The 17,641-nt window shown below is 36.9% G+C and overlaps 1 long non-coding RNA gene and 1 other non-coding gene across 2 annotated transcripts; both read left to right on the forward strand.

The window, feature by feature from the left end:
• Positions 1-394: 394 nt before the first annotated feature.
• On the forward strand, positions 395-501 carry LOC141709320 (small nucleolar RNA R71). Its single transcript, XR_012569904.1, has one exon. It is a non-coding gene; the product is annotated as a small nucleolar RNA R71 (small nucleolar RNA).
• Positions 502-16,232: 15,731 nt separating this feature from the next.
• LOC141706479 (uncharacterized) lies at positions 16,233-16,936 on the forward strand. Its single transcript, XR_012568841.1, has 3 exons — positions 16,233-16,247; positions 16,442-16,526; positions 16,879-16,936. It is a non-coding gene; the product is annotated as an uncharacterized LOC141706479 (long non-coding RNA).
• Positions 16,937-17,641: the final 705 nt, after the last annotated feature.

Below are 17,641 nucleotides of genomic sequence, written 5' to 3' on the forward strand. Positions count from 1 at the left end.
AACTGGTTGCTGCGATCTCTGAAAGTTGCTCCCAAACTGAGTTGATTCACTAGATATAGCGCATTGCTTCGTCGCATGCGAACCTGCACACAGCTCACAAACACTGGTTATCTGATTAACACAATAGTTAGCCAAAAAATTGATCTTCATAGACAATGCCTTAAGTTGAGCAGTGATAGATGTAGCTGTATCCACTTCAAGAACTCCTGCTACCTTGCCCTGTGGCAATCTCTGGGTTGGATACTGATATTCATCAGCAACCATCAGTTCAATTAGATCATAAGCTTCCTCATAGCTCTTTGCCCATAATGCTCCACCTGATGTTGCATCGAGCATGGGTCTTGACTGTGCTCCCAACCCGTTATAAAAGCAATTGATGATCATCCAATCAGGCATTCCATGATAAGGACACTTCCTAAGCATCTCCTTGTAGCGCTCCCAAGCTTCACATAAAGATTCTCCTGTTTGCTGCGCAAATTGAGTAACAGCATTTCTGATTGCAGCTGTCTTCTCCATAGGGAAGAATTTAGTAAGACACATCTGAGCAAGATCATCCCAAATAGTGATAGAACCTACTGGTAGAGAATGTAACCAACACTTAGCTTTATCCCTCAGAGAGAATGGGAAAAGCCTCAGCTTTATAGCATCTTCAGAAACACCATTGACCCTGAAGGTGTCGCAGATCTCTATGAAATCCCTAATGTGCGTATTGGGATCTTCCGTTAGAGAATCCCCAACCTAAACTGAGTTCTGCACCATCTGAATTATGCCAGGCTTGATCTCGAAGGTTTTAGCTGCGATCGTTGGCCTGAAAATGCTAGATTGAATGTTATTGATCTTGGGTTGAGAAAAATCCATCAAGGCTTTCGTTCGTGCTGCTGGATCCCCCATTGTAATGAGTACCTAAAACACAAACAAATAAACCGTGAAATTAAAAGAATCCGAGTCAGTGAACTTTAACGACCACTAATGACAAGCACATAAACTAAAAATTAACACCGAGTCTCCGGCAGCGGCGCCAAAAACTTGTTAGGGCAACAACACGCGCTAAAATTCACGCAAGTATACGCGTTCGCAAGTAGTATAAGATATAAATCAGATTTGTTCTCACAGAGACTGGTTAAGGTTAAGTTCAATTTATGCACCTATGCAACAATATATGGCTATCGTTCAATGCTAAGACAAATAACAAATTGGGTTTTGATTAAACTAAGAGATTATACTAAATAGCATTAACTAAGAGAATTGAGGTTGAATTACTTATATGAGACAAACATGGGATTCTAACTTCATTACTACTTCATTCAAAGTTATTGTTCTTAACCTTAGCATGCAATAATGATGACACTAATCAGATAATACGAAACTAGTAAATGCCAACTTTCGTTGTACGAATACCCTACTACCAGATATCCACAAAAGAGATAGAAGCTGAATAGACACCAATTATGTTGAGACCCTATATTCTATAGAATTTGACAACATAAAGGTTTAATGAACAAGTTATCTATCGTGATTACATAGGACAAGTAAGATGGTTAAAATTACCTACGAATCATTCAAAACAAATACATGAACCAATGCTAGCATGACAAGTTCTAAATCTCTATATTCACTTTCGCTTCAATAGAGATTAACACGCTATCTTATATGTTAGCTACACACATCAGACGAATAAGCACAACCAATACTAGGATATCAATCAATCACCACACATCAAGATATTGAAAATAATTAACTATAGAAATCCATAAGCAATATCAGTTAGAACCCCACGATAACGATTAGTTTATAACTAAACTCATCGTCACCATGGGTTCCAATGAAAGGATGATAATAAACAATATAAGGAGTACTAGAGTTCAAAGACAAATCGAAAACAAGCATCCAAGTATCAACTATATTGAAGAAAACAAGAGTCTACTTCTCTGTAGCCTTCTCGTGCTCTGTAGGTCTTCTTATTACTCTCTTAGCCCTCCTTGCTGTTAAAAACGTCTTTTTATGGGTATATATAGGCTCCAGGATGACCAGGACTCTCAAAATATTTAATTTCGATCAGGAATCTAGGGCAGAAACCGGGCGCGGCCGCGCGGCCGCGTTGAAATATGGATTTTAGCGGCGCGGGCGCGCTGCCTTCTGGCGCGGCCGCGCTAACATTTTGGAATTTTTCTGACAAATCTTCTTTTGGCCATATCTTGAGTTCTGCTCATCAGAATTAGGCGATTCAAATGTTCACGCGAAGCTAACGAGATTCTACAATTTGAGAATGGCCTAGGCTTCCAATTCCGACCTCTTTTTAGCATAATTCCTTGAAAAGCTCCTTTCTTCATTTAACTGATACCTAGAATGCAATAACACAAAAAAACATCAAAAATACCAACAACTTGAGTCCAAAACACCAACTTAAGCCTGTAATGAAGCGTTCCAAGTAGATATAAAATTCACTCATCAATCACCCATGTATCTAAAACTCATGGAACTAGTATGACCATCGTACTTCTGCTGCGATAAAGCGTTAGTCAGTGGGTCTACAACACTATCATTATTATGAACTTTATATTTAGATCTCCTTAATCATTAATCTCATTAATAATGAGGTATTGCCTAAGAACATGCCTAAACAGTCTCCATGGTTGTTTCAAAAAAATATCAATATATTCGACTTCCATAGAATCATCAATATTCTTGCTGTGAACTATTCAAGCTAACATCAATTATATTTAGAGAAAACACAAAACAGACATAAACTCGTAATCATCCTTGTATGTCCAAAAATTAGGTTCAGAAACTAGTATTAGTGTAACCCTTTACAACCAGTTCCCTATCTTCTCCATACACCAAAAATAAATCTTTAGTCCTCTTTCAGTACTTAAGAATATTCTTGAAAACTATCAAGTGACCCTCACCTGGATTAGACTGGTATCTGATCATCATGCTCAAAGCATATGAAATATCAAGACAAGTACATATCACTGCATACATTATAGATCCAATTGCCGAAGCATATGGAGCTTTTCTAAGACGGCCCTTGTCATCTAATGATTTAGGGAAGTTATCCTATGAGATCACTATCCCAAGAGACATCGGGACATATCCACTATTTGCCTCCTGCATCCTAAAATAATGTAATATTTTATCAATGTATGTACTTCGACTAGGTCGATTAATCTCTTCAATCTATCTCTATAGATCTTGATCCCTAATATATAGGTAGCATCACCCAATTCTTTCACCGAGAAACTATTTCTCAACCAAGTCTTAACAGCCTGTAGAGAAGGTATGCCATTCCTTATTTGTTAAATGTCATCTACATATAATACTAGAAATGTCACATGGCTCCCACTAACCTTCTTGCAAACACAAGGTTCATCTTCGTTTTGAATAAAGCCAAAAATTTTGACCGTTTTATCAAAATGAATATTCATTCTCCTTGAGGCTTGCTTCAATCTATAAATAGATAGAAGCAACTTACAAACTATCTTAGCAAACTTTGGATCGACAAAACCCTCAGGTTGTATCATATATACATCATCTTCAAGGCTCCTATATAAGAAAGCAGTTTTGACATCCATTTGCCAAATCTCATAGTCAAAGTAAGCAACTATTGCTAACAAAATCCTTATGGACTTGACCATAGTAACCGGTGAAAAAGTCTCATCATAGTATATACCATGAATTTGTTTGAAACTTTTTTCCATTAGTCGCGTCTTATAGGTCTGTACTTTACCATCCATGTCAGTTTTCTTCTTGAAAATCAACTTGCACCCTATAGGTTTCACCCCTTCGAGTGGATCAACTAAAGTCAGTACTTTATTTTGATACATGGATTCCATAGCGGATTTCTTGGCCTCCAGTCATCTCTCGGAGTCTGGACTGTTCATAGCATCTTGTTAGTCCCTTAACAATATAACAAGAATTACAGAAGGGGGGTTGAATGGAATTCTTGAACCTTTTTCTTGAATAAAATTATTCTAACTCAAATATATATATCAGTGTGAATTGATTAGCAGAATGCAGAATAATCACTTGAAATGAATCAAAACACAAGTAATTAAAAACAAGAGTCTTTAAAAATTTTCTGGTGGATTTGAATAATTCCACCAGAGATATATGATATATATCGAGAGAACTCTGTGTGCAAAAAGCTCAAAGCTGCTTACAAAATGATAAAAACTAAGAATGAGAGAAATGATAAGAATTCAGCTTACAAATGTTTCTCTCTTTTCTGTTTTTTCCTCAGTTGGTTAGTTGCTATTCTATTTGCTGCTTCTTGGTTTATATATCACCAAGATTACAAAGCAATAAGACAAGATAATAAAACAAAAACTATCGAGTCTATTACAATGCTACTTCATTACTCTATTCCAGCATCTTTGAATATCTTCATAATAGCATGGAAATGGCAATGCTTCTTTGTTCTCAAAAACCCAGTTGAATAGGCTACCACATTTTATTTGCATCCACTCGACGCATGTGACTGTGTTGTCACTGTCAACAGATATTTGAATTCTTTATCCGTCGGGTTCATGATCATCCGTCGAGTTACTGATCATCCATCGGGTTGTTGATCATCCGTCGATTTCATTGTTGTTTATCTGTCGGGCAGCAATCAGGCACTTGACTTCATTTCATTTATGCAGAATTATAAGACATCGTCTATGTACAATTAATCAACCTATTCTGCATATTTAGATAAAGTCAATCATGACTTAAATACTACTACAGATTTTAAACAATGTGTATGCAGAAATGTACTACAGACTTATTGTTACATAAACTACTCACTCGATGGATAATAAGTCATCATCCGTCGGGACTATATTGAGTTACCCGTCAGGACTATAATCCTTATCCTCGAGTGCTACATTTTTCACTAAGTAAAATCTACCAAGGTGTTTTGTTCATGAAATCATCAAGTACACAACATATACACAACAATCTCCCCCAGTTTATGTCTACTGGAATTGTAGGCATAAATTAAGAGATACTTGATGATAACAAAACACCCTAAAAATAAAACTTTAAAAGAAAGTAGATAATACTGAAAAGTGCTTCAAAATGTACAAAGTTTTGCTCACAGTCATTTTTAAGATGCTCCTCTAGCCTGGCAGATTTATCTAGTTCCTTGAAGGTCTGGATCTCTTTCCAAGCTTTTTGTTGTTTTCTTCAATCTGATTTTGGAGCTGCCTGTGGAATTCCAGTTCATCAGATTCTGAGAGATTTAGCTTTTCTTGCATTTCCAAGAGAGTCTCATTGTTAGAGATTCTCAATTGGTCTTCTAATCTGAAAAATCTTCTCACTCCTTTGTCATCCATGAACTCTACCAGCCAGTAGGGCCTTAGATGCACTCTTCTCCCTGTGTAAGGGATAATTAGAGTCTTTGGGAGTGCATCTTTAGCTCTAACACTCCTTAGCTCTTCAATCTTCTTCAGTACCAATCTTCTTGCAGTAATATTGAACCCAAAGTTTTTTTTGAAAGATGAATAAACCTTAATCAGTACAACTTGGCTTTCTTGAATGATCCTGTGAGGTGGCCACTGAATTTCCTTTCCTCCTTTGTACTTGAACACTAACCTTTCAGGTAGGTTTCTGTATGCATCAATTCCTCTCACTTCATCTAGTTCATCTAGATAGAGGTTTAGATCAGAAAATTCTTTGATGTCACACAAGTACATGTAATCTCCCTTATTGACTTTAGATTGAGCTTTGACCACAGATTTGGATTTGAGAGGTGATAACTTCACTTTCTTGACTGCTCTTGACTTTATTCTTCTTGGCTTGCCAAGGATTGGCAGATTGAAGTCAGGAATTGGTATGTTCTCCCATTCTATTGGCTCATCCTTTGGCACAATAAGTTCACCATGAATGTTCCTGTAGGGATCCACCAATTTGATATTTCCAAATACCACAAGGGGTTTTGATGCTTGAGTTGTAGTTGGAGTGGATTCCTAGGGAAACTTATTCTCCAAATCCTTATCAATAATGTCCAGTTTCCTTTTGGTTCTTTTAGCCAATTCCTTGATTCTTGGAGATTTCTTCTGTTGTTCAACCTGCTTCTTTGATTCAATGATTTCAGATGGCTGAGCAGGAATTTGTTGTGATGAATTTACAGCATATAGCTTGGCCAAGATAACAATTTGCTCTCTCTTTTGTTTAGTCTTTTTAGCATCTAGAGCAGCTTGCTTCTTTTCCTATTTCAATCTAGCCTTTTCTTCTCTATTTGCTTGAGCAAATTGAGGATGTCCAGCCACCACACAAATTTCTTTCCCATTCCTAAAAATTTTAGCAATTCTCCTTTTAGAAGCTGAATTAGATGGATCTTTGTAGAAAGCAATTGACCTTGACAGAAGCTTCTTTTCATCAGGAGTAGGTGTCTCATACAAAGTATCCAAAGGGTTCTTCAATGATGATTTTGAATAGTTCACCCTTGGTTTCAGAATTGTTTCAGCCTTTGGAGATTTGATGCAGGATGGCTGCCCCCTTTCCAGATAGTTCATGCTCATCTCATTCATAGAAATCTTCTTGACTTGAGAGTGATGGATGGCTGACTTTACTGGCTCCTTAACTAGCCCAAATTTTTCTAGTATATCCTCATCAATTTTCTCCAAGTTGACTAAACTCAACTTCTCCTTATCAGCTGCTCTTATGTTGGCTGCTGCTGCATTGATCAGATCTATACTATATGTAACTGGTGGTTTTGAGATAGTAATTGAAGGCAAAATTACTTTACTGATTTGAATTTGAAGCCTCTTCCCCTCATTTGGTCGTTTCTCCCCCTTTTTGTTATCATCAAGTTGAGTAGAGGAGGAGGTTTGAGCAGCCACCAGTTTTTGAAGTAAATATGTCTGTTGGGCTTGATGAAGATGAATGGCTGTCAAAGATGCTTCCATGGCTGACATTCTTGTATCCAAGGCATCTATCTTGGTTGCAAGATCAGAATTTTCCCTTAATTGCCTCTTGATATCAAGCATTGTAGTTTCTGGAAGCTTAGAATCCATCTTGTCTGAAATGGCCTTCTTCATCTCCTCAATATCACCCTTGATGGTGTTTACATCCCTAGCATGTTGGAAGCCTTGAATTTGTTGAAGTTGCAAAGAGGCTAGATGTGCCTGAAGGAGCTTCTTGGTGCTGGCATTTGTAGTGGTTTGAAGAGCAGTATTTGTCTGATTAATTAGTTGGATCAGGGTTGTCTTGAAGTAGTACTCATCACAGTGCTTTGAAAATGCCCATGATGTCATACCTGATCTTGAACTGGAACCTACTTCTCCTCCTATGTCCATTGCTTTATCTTCACTATCCCCACTTCCATCACCAAAGAAATAAGCTGAACCACCAGTCTCATAATCCACATCACCAGCTGTAGATGGAAAAGCTGTGATGGCATCCTTAGCTCTTAGCATAGACTGAGTGGTATGCACCAGATTGAGCATCCTTTCTGCATTGTCATTGCCCTATACAGCTATAAGTTGATAAGCTGGAACAGGGTGAGTAAATGCCTCAGCATCAAGGGAGGTGGAACCTATTACAGCTTGAGGTTGCTGAGATAGTCCCTCCCTGTCTGAATCTTGGACATTCATTGACTCACTAGCAATGACATCCATCCTTATAGCTCCAGTACCTGCATTTCTCTCATTTTCTCTCTTTTGTTGCATCAGGATCTCACCCTGGCTCCCCACCCTCACACCCTCACCTTCACCATCTAAGGTGGGACTCCTCTCACTCTCTTTTGCCAATCCTGAAGAAATGGATTGCATAGTTTGACTCATTTCCTCTCCTTTTTCCTGGGAGCAATCCAGACTCTCACTCATAACACTCTTCTCTATCAATCCTAATAGTGACTGTACAACCACTAATTCTTCTGCACTCGAAATAGATGAAGTTTGAGGCTGTGCAGAGATACTCGACGGATGAGTGATATCCATCGGGTGAGTGGTTTTGCTATCCGACGGATAACTGCTGTTAAGCTTATCCGTCGGGATACAATCACTACTCGACGGATGAGCAATATCCGTCAAGAGAGTAGAAATGAATGAACTAGGAATAAAAACTATTGTGGACTCTGTGCTGATTGAAGATATTTTGGGCATAGATGATTCAACAGTTCCTGAAAGAATTGGCAAGTGAGCCAACAAATCATCTAAAAGATGATGCTCACTTGCACTAGATTTTGGCTTCCCCAACAAAGTTAAAGAAGGGGAATCAGGAATTGATGTGTTTATCATATCCACATCCAGTGAGTTTGTGGGTGAGTTAGGTATTTGAGGTGCTTCTATTACTAGAGATTTTGGCTGTGACTCCACATTTATTGGAGCCACATCAAATTGAATTTGTGAAGGTGCAGTGATTGTGTCTTTAACACCAGTTTGCACAGTGTGTGTACCCTGTGCATCCCCAAGGATTTTAGATTTCTTCTTTCTGGCATAAGTTTTGGGTGAGCTTGTGTCCCTATCCCTCTTGGCCTCTGCTCTTGGTTGAGAGCTTTGTTCAATAACTACCTCATTTTGGGAGGATGTAGCTAAAAATGAGCTTTTATCCTTTTTAAGCACTGCAATTTGTTGGGAAACTGCAGTGTGGCTAGGCTGGGAACCACTTAACTCTCCATCCTTATCCTTAGGGTTTCTTTATGTTCACCCCTTCCCTCACCTATCTTGCCCACCTTCACACTCCCCTCTTTGGTTTTGGTGGATTTTGCAACTGGCATCTTTTGAGAGATACCAGAGGGGGCTTTCTTAGATTTGGGTTTTGAAATTTTGCAGTTTTGGTAGCTTGGGTAGGCAACTGTTGGGTCATTGACACAGTTGCCATAGCCACACTAGAACTCAAAGAAATTGGTGAGGTTGGAACAGTAGTAGGGATAGATGAACTTACCTCATTTACCTGAGGTGCTTCCATTACATAGAAATAGAACAATGGCACATCCTTGTGATGATTGGCCCTGTTTAAATCTGCAATGAGCCTTCTCTCTTGAACCCAACAATCTAATTTGTTGTTTGGGTTCTCAATCACAATCTCTTCACAGAGGTGGTTAGCTAACATCATGAAAAATCTAGCATAATAAACACTTTTACCCCTCTTGTTTAACTCTCCTAACTTATAGCCCAACTCAAACAGAACAAGGTCACTAAAATTTAAATACTTATCTGTAACTAGCATGTTAAGCATGGAGATATTGACTGAATCAAAATTACTGACTTTACCTGAAAAGACCTTTGTCTCTACATCACACATAAAACTCCATTCTTTCCTAAGACCCAATCTCCTAATGTCACTTAACTTAGAAGTAGAAAGAGCGTAGTTCATGGAATTAAGCATATTGATTATGTCAGTGTCAGTGTGTGGTGAGGTCACAGTGTTATCAGAAATCTTGAAACATGCTTTTATAACATCACTATTGATATAGAATTCCTTACCTTTGATGGTTAGAGTGATGGTCTTATCTGTTGAGTTGTAAGTAGCAGTGTTCCACATCTCTTCAACAACTTCACAAAAGATTGTGGGTGATTCCAGCATGGCATAGCTAAGCTTGCAATTCTTCACAAAGTCCATCATCTTGTGATAGTCACCAGAATGCTGAATCCCCTTGTTCACTAGTGCAGTGAAATTGTTCTTCTCATAAATGAACCCAGTTTGAGACATAATCTTTACAACAGGTGCCATTGTTAGAGAATAAGAGCTTGTAAAGAGGGAGTAAGTGCTTTGAAAGAGAAAGAAATTTGAGCAGTTGATTGAGAATGATAAAAGAAAAGTGATTGAAATGAAATAAACTTTTATACTATCTCAAAAATAACTGTAAAAAATAATAAAGTAAAATAAAGCAACCAATGAAAATTGCCTAAAATAGCCGTTTGAAAAATAAATTGTAAAAATTCCACCCATTATCCGTCGTGTTATGCTTACAAACTGTAAGTATACTCGATGGATAATGTTCAGGAAATTAACGGCTAAGATTAAGACAATTCGACGGATGAGGATAAACTGTTATCCGTCGAGTCATAAAATAATCCAGAAAAATAATTGATTTTTATTAGAAAATAGTATACCGACGGATGATCAAATTCGATGGATAAAGATCATCCGTCGAGATATAAATTTTGACTTAGCCAAAATTTCATCCAAGACTGAAAAATCAATTAAATTTATGGCTGCATTTCAACTTATAGATTATCTCATATAGATTTAAGAATAATTAAGCATACCTAACTCACTTACGAACCTTGAAAAGGTGGACTCATCCAGTGGCTTGGTAAAAATATCTACAAGCTGCTTCTCACTTGAAACAAAGTGTAGTTCCACAGTACCATTCATTACATGTTCCCTTATGAAGTGGTACTTGATGTCTATGTGCTTTGTCCTTGAATGTTGTACTAGATTTTCAGTGATAACAATTGCACGTGTTATTACAGAAAATATGAATCCTTTCAACTTGCAAACCATAGTCTAGCAATTGATTTTTTATCCATAAAATATGTGCACAGCAACTGCCAGCAGCAATATATTCACCTTCAGCTGTAGAAGTAGAAACTGAATTTTGCTTTTTACTGAATTAGGACACAAGCTTGTTTCCTAGAAATTGACAGGTTCCTGTTGTACTTTTTCTATCAATTCTACAACCTGCATAATCTGCATCTGAATAACCAGTTAGATCAAAACCAGAATCTCTAGGGTACCAAATGCCAAGTTTTGGTATTCCCTTGAGATATCTGAAAATTCTCTTAATAGCTATTAAGTGAGATTCACTAGGATCAGCCTGAAATCTAGCACATAAACATGTACCAAATATTATATCTGGCCTACTAGCTATTAAGTACGGAAGTGAGCCAACCATGCCCCTATAACTTGAAATATGCACAGTCTTTTCAGTAGTGTTTAATTCAAGCTTACTTGCAGTATCCATGGGAGTTTTTACAGATGTGCAATCCATTAGATCAAACTTCTTTAAGAGATCAAAAATATTTTTAGTTTGACTAATGAATATTCCATCACTAACATGCTTAACTTGCAAACCAAGGAAGTAAGTTAGTTCTACCATCATACTCATTTCATACTTACTTTGCATCAATTTGGCAAACTTTTTGCAAAGTTTCTCATCTGTAGAGCTAAAAATAATGTCATCTACATAAATTTGAACAAGTATACTAGTGCCATTAACATTTCTAAAGAATAAATTTTTATCTACAGTACCTCTTGTGAAGTGATTTTCCAAAAGGAACTTTGATAAAGTGTCATACCAGGCTCTAGGTGCTTGCTTCAGTCCATAAAGTGCTTTCAAAAGATAATAGACATGTTCTGGAAAATTTGGATCTTCAAAACCAGGAGGTTGACCTCCTCCAAATCTCCATTCCGAAAGGCACTTTTGGCATCCATTTGATAGACCTTGAAATTGGCATGGGCTGCATAGGCTAAGAAGATTCTGATGGCTTCAAGTCTTGCAATAGGAGCAAATGTTTCATCAAAATCTATTCCTTTTTGTTGAAAATAGCCCTTAGCAACCAATCTAGCTTTGTTCCTGACTACTATGCCATTTTCATCCATCTTGTTTCTGAATACCCATTTAGTGTCTATTGGAATCTTTCCTTTAGGCTTGGGCACCAGCTTCCATATATTATTCCTTTCAAATTGATTTAGCTTCTCCTGCATAGCTAAAATCCAATCTGGATCCAACAAAGCTTCTTCTACCTTCTTTGGTTCTTTCTTGGAAAGAAAGCTGTTGTATAGGCATTCTTCTTGAGTTGCTCTCCTGGTTTGAACTCTAGAAGAAACATCACCAATTATAAGTTCAAATGGGTGATCTTTTGTCAATTTCCTTTGTTGAGGTAGATTAGCTCTAGATGAAGAGGCCTCATTGTTGTCTTGATGTGTGATTGAGTTTTGATTGATAGAAACTCCCCCTGAGTTTGTGGATCTTTAATTTGAGAAAAGGGAACTTTCTGTAAGTGATTTTTCTTGACTCCCAGCTTCTTTTGATAACCCGACGGATGGTCAATTTTGAGTACCGACGGATGAAGTTGGTTGTCTTCCAACGGATAAAGCAGATTGCCTCTCGATAGATGTTGAGTTTTGTGCTTCATTGGTAGTGGATTTCTCTGCATTATCCTTTGGTACTGTTTCTTGATCACTTTCATCATCACTGTCATCACTAACCATCTCCATATTGTTGAATTTGAGACTCTCATGGTAATCTCCATCTAGTAGTCCTTCAATCTTTTTATCATCAAACACAACATGTATTGATTCCACAACAATGTTGGTTATTAGATTGTAGACTCTATATGCTTTACCAACACCATATCCAACAAAAATTCCTTCATTTGCTTTAGCATTAAACTTCCCATTTTTATCAGTTTGATTTCTCAGAATATAGCATTTGCAGCCAAAGACATGAAGAAAATTTATAGTTAGCTTCCTGTTTTTGAACAATTGATAGGGAGTCATGCATCTTGCTTGATTAACCACGGAAATATTCTGAGTGTAACATGCAGTATTTACAGCTTCAGCCCAGAAATATGTTAGCAGTTTAGATTCTTCAAGCATTGTCCTGGCAGCTTCAATAAGTGATTTGTTCTTCCTTTCCACTACTTCATTCTGTTGTGGAGTTCTTGCTGCTGAAAACTCATACAGAATCCCATTTTCCTCACAAAATGCTCTCATGACAGAATTCTTGAACTCAGTTCCATTGTCACACCTGATTCTTCTAACCTTGAAATCAGGATGATTATTGACTTGCCTTATGTGATTGATGATGATTTCACTAGCCTCATCTTTAGACTTTAGGAAATATCTCCAAGAGAACATTGAGAAATCATCTACAATTACTAGGCAAAATCTTTTCCTAGAGATGGACAACACATTGACTGGTCCAAACAAATCCATGTGTAGCAGTTGCAAAGGCTCTTCAATTGTTGAATCAAGTTTCTTCCTGAATGATGCTTTAATATGCTTCCCCTTTTGGCAGGCCTCATACAATCCATCCTTAGAAAACTCCACTAGAGGAATGCCTCTAACCAGTTCTTTCTTTAATAGCTCATTCATGGTCTTGAAGTTTAAACGGGATAGCTTCTTGTGCCATAGCCAACTTTCATCTTGACTTGCTTTACTGAGAAGACAAGTAACAGATTCTGCATTAGATGAGTTGAAATCAGCTAGGTACACATTTCCTTTTCTCACACCAGTGAGAACCACTTTGTTGCTTCTTTTGTTAGTCACAACACAGGCTTCTGAATTGAAGGTTACTGAGTTTCCTTTATCACAAAGCTGGCTAGTACTCAACAGATTATGTTTGAGACCATCCACTAAGGCAACTTCCTCAATGATGACACTGTCCTTTGAAATCAAGCCATATCCCACAATATAACCCTTGCTGTCATCTCCAAAAGTAATACTTGGGCCAGCTCTCTCCTTAAACTCTGTGAGCAGGGTAGAATCACCAGTCATGTGTCTTGAACAACCACTATCCAAGTACCAAAGATTCTTTCTGTTTCCCTGCACACATCAAAATCAAATCAAGTTAATTTCGGTACCCAAGTTTCCTTGGGTCCTGCCTTGTTAGCTTTCTTTTTCTGTTTCTTAGGCTTTATCTCATTTGACTTGGGAATTTCAGATTCATCCTTAGTCATTTGAGTTGAGCCTTTGAAACCATTCATTGCAACAGAATTATCATGCATATTATAATTAACAGGGAATGACATGCTATTAGTGAACATGTTATTCCAGTAAGGCATGCTAACACTACAAGAATAATATCAATAGACATCACACATTAGACATCGGTTAACTTTGTCACTGATGTTAAAAGAGGTATTGACATCATCCCGTGTTTTTGTGATGTCTTTGTTCTTTGTAGACATCGGTTATAATTAAATCGATGTCAAAACTTCACCAAAAAAAAAAAATCGCGCCCACCTTTTCTTTCCCCCCTTAGTCAAAATTTCATTCAGTTTTAGTTCTAAAATTCCCCCTCCCAAAATTCCCCCCCCCCCTTAACCAAATTTTTATTCCCCTCATTCCAATCTCCATCTCAAACTCCTCTCTCTCTCTCGAACGAACCCCTCTCTCTCTCGAACCTCTCTCCGCTCACAATCTTCATCTCACCGTCTCAACTCCTCTCACATCTCTCTCAAATCTCTCTCTCCCTCGCATCTGTGCTCACATCTTCCATCTCTCGACTTTGTGCTCAACCTCTCACCTACCTCTGGTAATCTTATTTGATTAGAAACTCTAATTGGTAACGTGGAATGAAACTAGTGTTGATGTTTTGATCGAAACAAACTTTGTATATTGAGATTTTTTCAAATCGAAACCCTAATTTACTTTTAAACAGAAGTGAATATATATATAGCCATTGTATCTCTCATAAAACACTCTTTTGGTTTACTATCTCATCCAGAGTCGCCGTTAAAAGCAAAAGCAGAGAAAGGATGGTTCAGGGTCTTACTCATCGCAAACGCCACAATTATGCCACCAAATCCAACCAATACCGAATTGTCAAAACCCCTGGTACTCTTTTCAAAAACCCCTTTTCTATTTATGATTTTTTTGTTACTTACTAGTTATTAATTTTTAAGAATATGTATGTTGTTTGATTTTATATTATATACTTTATTGTTATGTATATATCTTTATTAATTATTTTTGTAATTAGTTCTAAAAGTGATTGTTTAGATTTGGGAAATGTTAAGGTTAAGATTATGTAAATGGTGATATTTTAAAATTTGATGAAACTTTAGGAGGTAAGCTGGTTTATCAGACAACTAAGAAGAGAGCCAGTGGACCTAAATGCCCTGTTACCTGAAAGCGAATCCATGGGGTATGTTTTTCTTGCATTTATTTTTGATTTTTTTTGCTATTTACATTGTGTATTTGTCGATTTTTAGCTATTAATTTGTGTTTTAGTTGTTACAAGGCTAAATAGTTGTTACATTTGGGCTTGTAGCAATGTAAGATTATATATATATTTTTTTGAATAATTAGGCTTAATGCCTTATAGTTGAGTATTGAACGATAAAAGATAAGCCCTAACCACTTGCATCGTGCTCGCTTTAAGATTCATCGAGTATATGAAACTACTAATTTTGACTCTTTGCATTTCTCTGGAGTCTCTTTTTAGGTCAAACTAGCTTATACATGTGGTCACATGTCATCCGTCAAACTTAAATCACAGTGTTAAGCATATACATCAATAACTACTACAAAAACTTTAAATTATATCTAAGACTGATTATGGTCGAGACTAAACTTTACATGTATCTAAAAATCGATGTAACTTGTCTTGAAGAACATATGTGATGTTCAATTTAATCGATATACATGTAAGTTTCTTTTTTATTTGCCTCTCCTCTTTTTCTTCAGTTTCTTATATACTGATCAAGTTCCACGAAATGTAATTTATTAAAATTAATTTGCAGAAGTATACGTATGCAATTTATTAAAATTTCTTTTGAGTTTTGAACCAGAATCTGACTTGCTGTTTTGTTGTTCTATTTCTCTCCACAAAATCTGACTTGTGTCTGCAATTTGCTTTTCTATTTTGATATTTGATTAGTTGTGTCAATTCTGATGAGTTATTATAATAACTATCCTAAAATATGAGCTATTTAACAGTGCCTTCTCTTTATTAACTATGCAGTCTGAAGAAATATTTAATGGAACCATTAGAGAAGTGAAAGAAGAAACTGGTATAATTGTACATCCAATTTTCTTTGTCACTCTTTACTTGATACCTTGAAGCTAATTACTACTTTTTCCATCTACACAAAACATTCCTGGAAATGGTTGCCTTCAGGTCAAACTTTGATTTTTTTGCGCTACCTGAGGTTATATGAACTTAAGAAGATAATGTTTTTTTAAATGCACTCTGAGAAAATATATTTGTTTGCAATGGAAAGGCATGCTCAACTTGTGGCTTTTGAGAAATCATTTGCATTGCCTTACCATTGTCCATTTGATGACACTATCTACCAAGAGTGTCTTCTCTTATAGGAGGATGATGGGATTCAGACAATATATTTGTTAGGTTGCATTGTGCTCTAGATTTCATTGAAAATGTATATTCTGCTTCTACGGGAAGTTCAGCCGCTTCTCTGCAGTGCAATCATTATATGTATAGAAACAAATCTCTAAGGCATTGGGTTTTTCTCATCTTTCTTGTAAATTATTTTTTGGATATTGCAGACATATTCAACTGTTGGCACACCGGATTATATTGCTCCTGAAGTTCTTCTAAAGAAAGGATACCCATTGGAATGTGATTGGTTAGTTATTGCATGTAAAATAGAAGAGCTTGAATCCCTCGAGGAAATGTTTATATATATCATAAGCATCGCTCTTAGAAGCTAAAAGAAGAGTTTGCCTATATGAAATTTTAGGGCATGGTTGATAAAGCCTGTCCTTTTCTGAATTTGCTTTTGCTAGGAGTCTCTGGACTAATGGTCTTATTGGTCTCCAGGTGGTCACTTGGTGCTATTATGTTTGAAATGCTCGTGGGATACCCACCTTTCTATTCTGATGATCCCATGACAACTTGTAGAAAGGTAGGTTGTTTATGCATATCTGTTTCTTAAGGAGTTTTAGCAAATTTGTCACTTGTTATGATAAATATGTCTAGATTGGTAATTACCATTTTCCGGTCAAAACTCAAGAGCCAATTGATTCGCCGAACCAGCAGTCCTCAATTTTGTTTCTTATCTTTTTTCTCAATTATTTAATTCTCTTTTCTTTTCTTCGCCTGTCACCCTTCTTCCCGCTCCTGGATTCACTGTTTACTGGCAATGAGTGCATTGCACGGTATCCTTGCTTGATGCTTCATTAAATATTTGCATGGAAGTGCAAACTTTACTAGAAACGCCAAAGTATTAATTGTTACAATTCCTCGAACTCTTGCAGATAGTTAACTGGAGAACACACCTGAAGTTTCCCGAAGAAGCACAATTGTCTTCAGAAGTGAAAGACCTAATTAGCAAAATACTTTGTAATGTAAATCACAGGCTGGGTTTAAAAGGTGCAGATGAAATTAAGGTGTTGTATGGTGTGTCATGTTCTATGTTCTTGGACTTGTTCTGGAAGTGCTTAAGAAATAGAGTGAATTACCTTTTTGCACTATTTATTTCAGGCCCATCATTGGTTTAAAGGTGTTGAATGAGACAGATTATATGATATGGAAGCTGCTTTCATTCCCGAGGTGAATGATGAATTGGACACCCAAAATTTTGAAAAGTTTGATGAGGTAAATGTGTTTTTTATTCGTTCTTATTTGAATTTCTAAAAGCGTGCAAGTTTCTTTACAGTCTATGCTTATTTGTTTTTCCTCTTTCTATTTCCTTGCAGTCTAAACACCAAACTCAGGCTTCAGCAAGATCTGGTCCGTGGAGAAAGGTAATCTCACTTGTTGATTTAAATTTTTTATAACTTATAATGATTATGTTTAAGAAGCATTCCAACTTCAGTTTCTGCACTTCCAGTAAATCTGTTGCATGTCAATGTACATTTGGCTCCAAATTATTTGTCACCAGGTTTCTTTGAATTTCGTGTCATGTGGAAATTGATACGGTAGAAAAGGGTATGGTGCTTATAGAGAGCTGCCATTATTGACCACCCTGCATAACAGGACTGGGAGAGAAAACCCTGGATTCTGGATTCCTAATTTGTA

This window comes from Apium graveolens, chromosome 2 (genome assembly GCF_009905375.1).
Source record: "Apium graveolens cultivar Ventura chromosome 2, ASM990537v1, whole genome shotgun sequence".
NCBI classification, from domain to species: Eukaryota; Viridiplantae; Streptophyta; class Magnoliopsida; order Apiales; family Apiaceae; genus Apium; species Apium graveolens.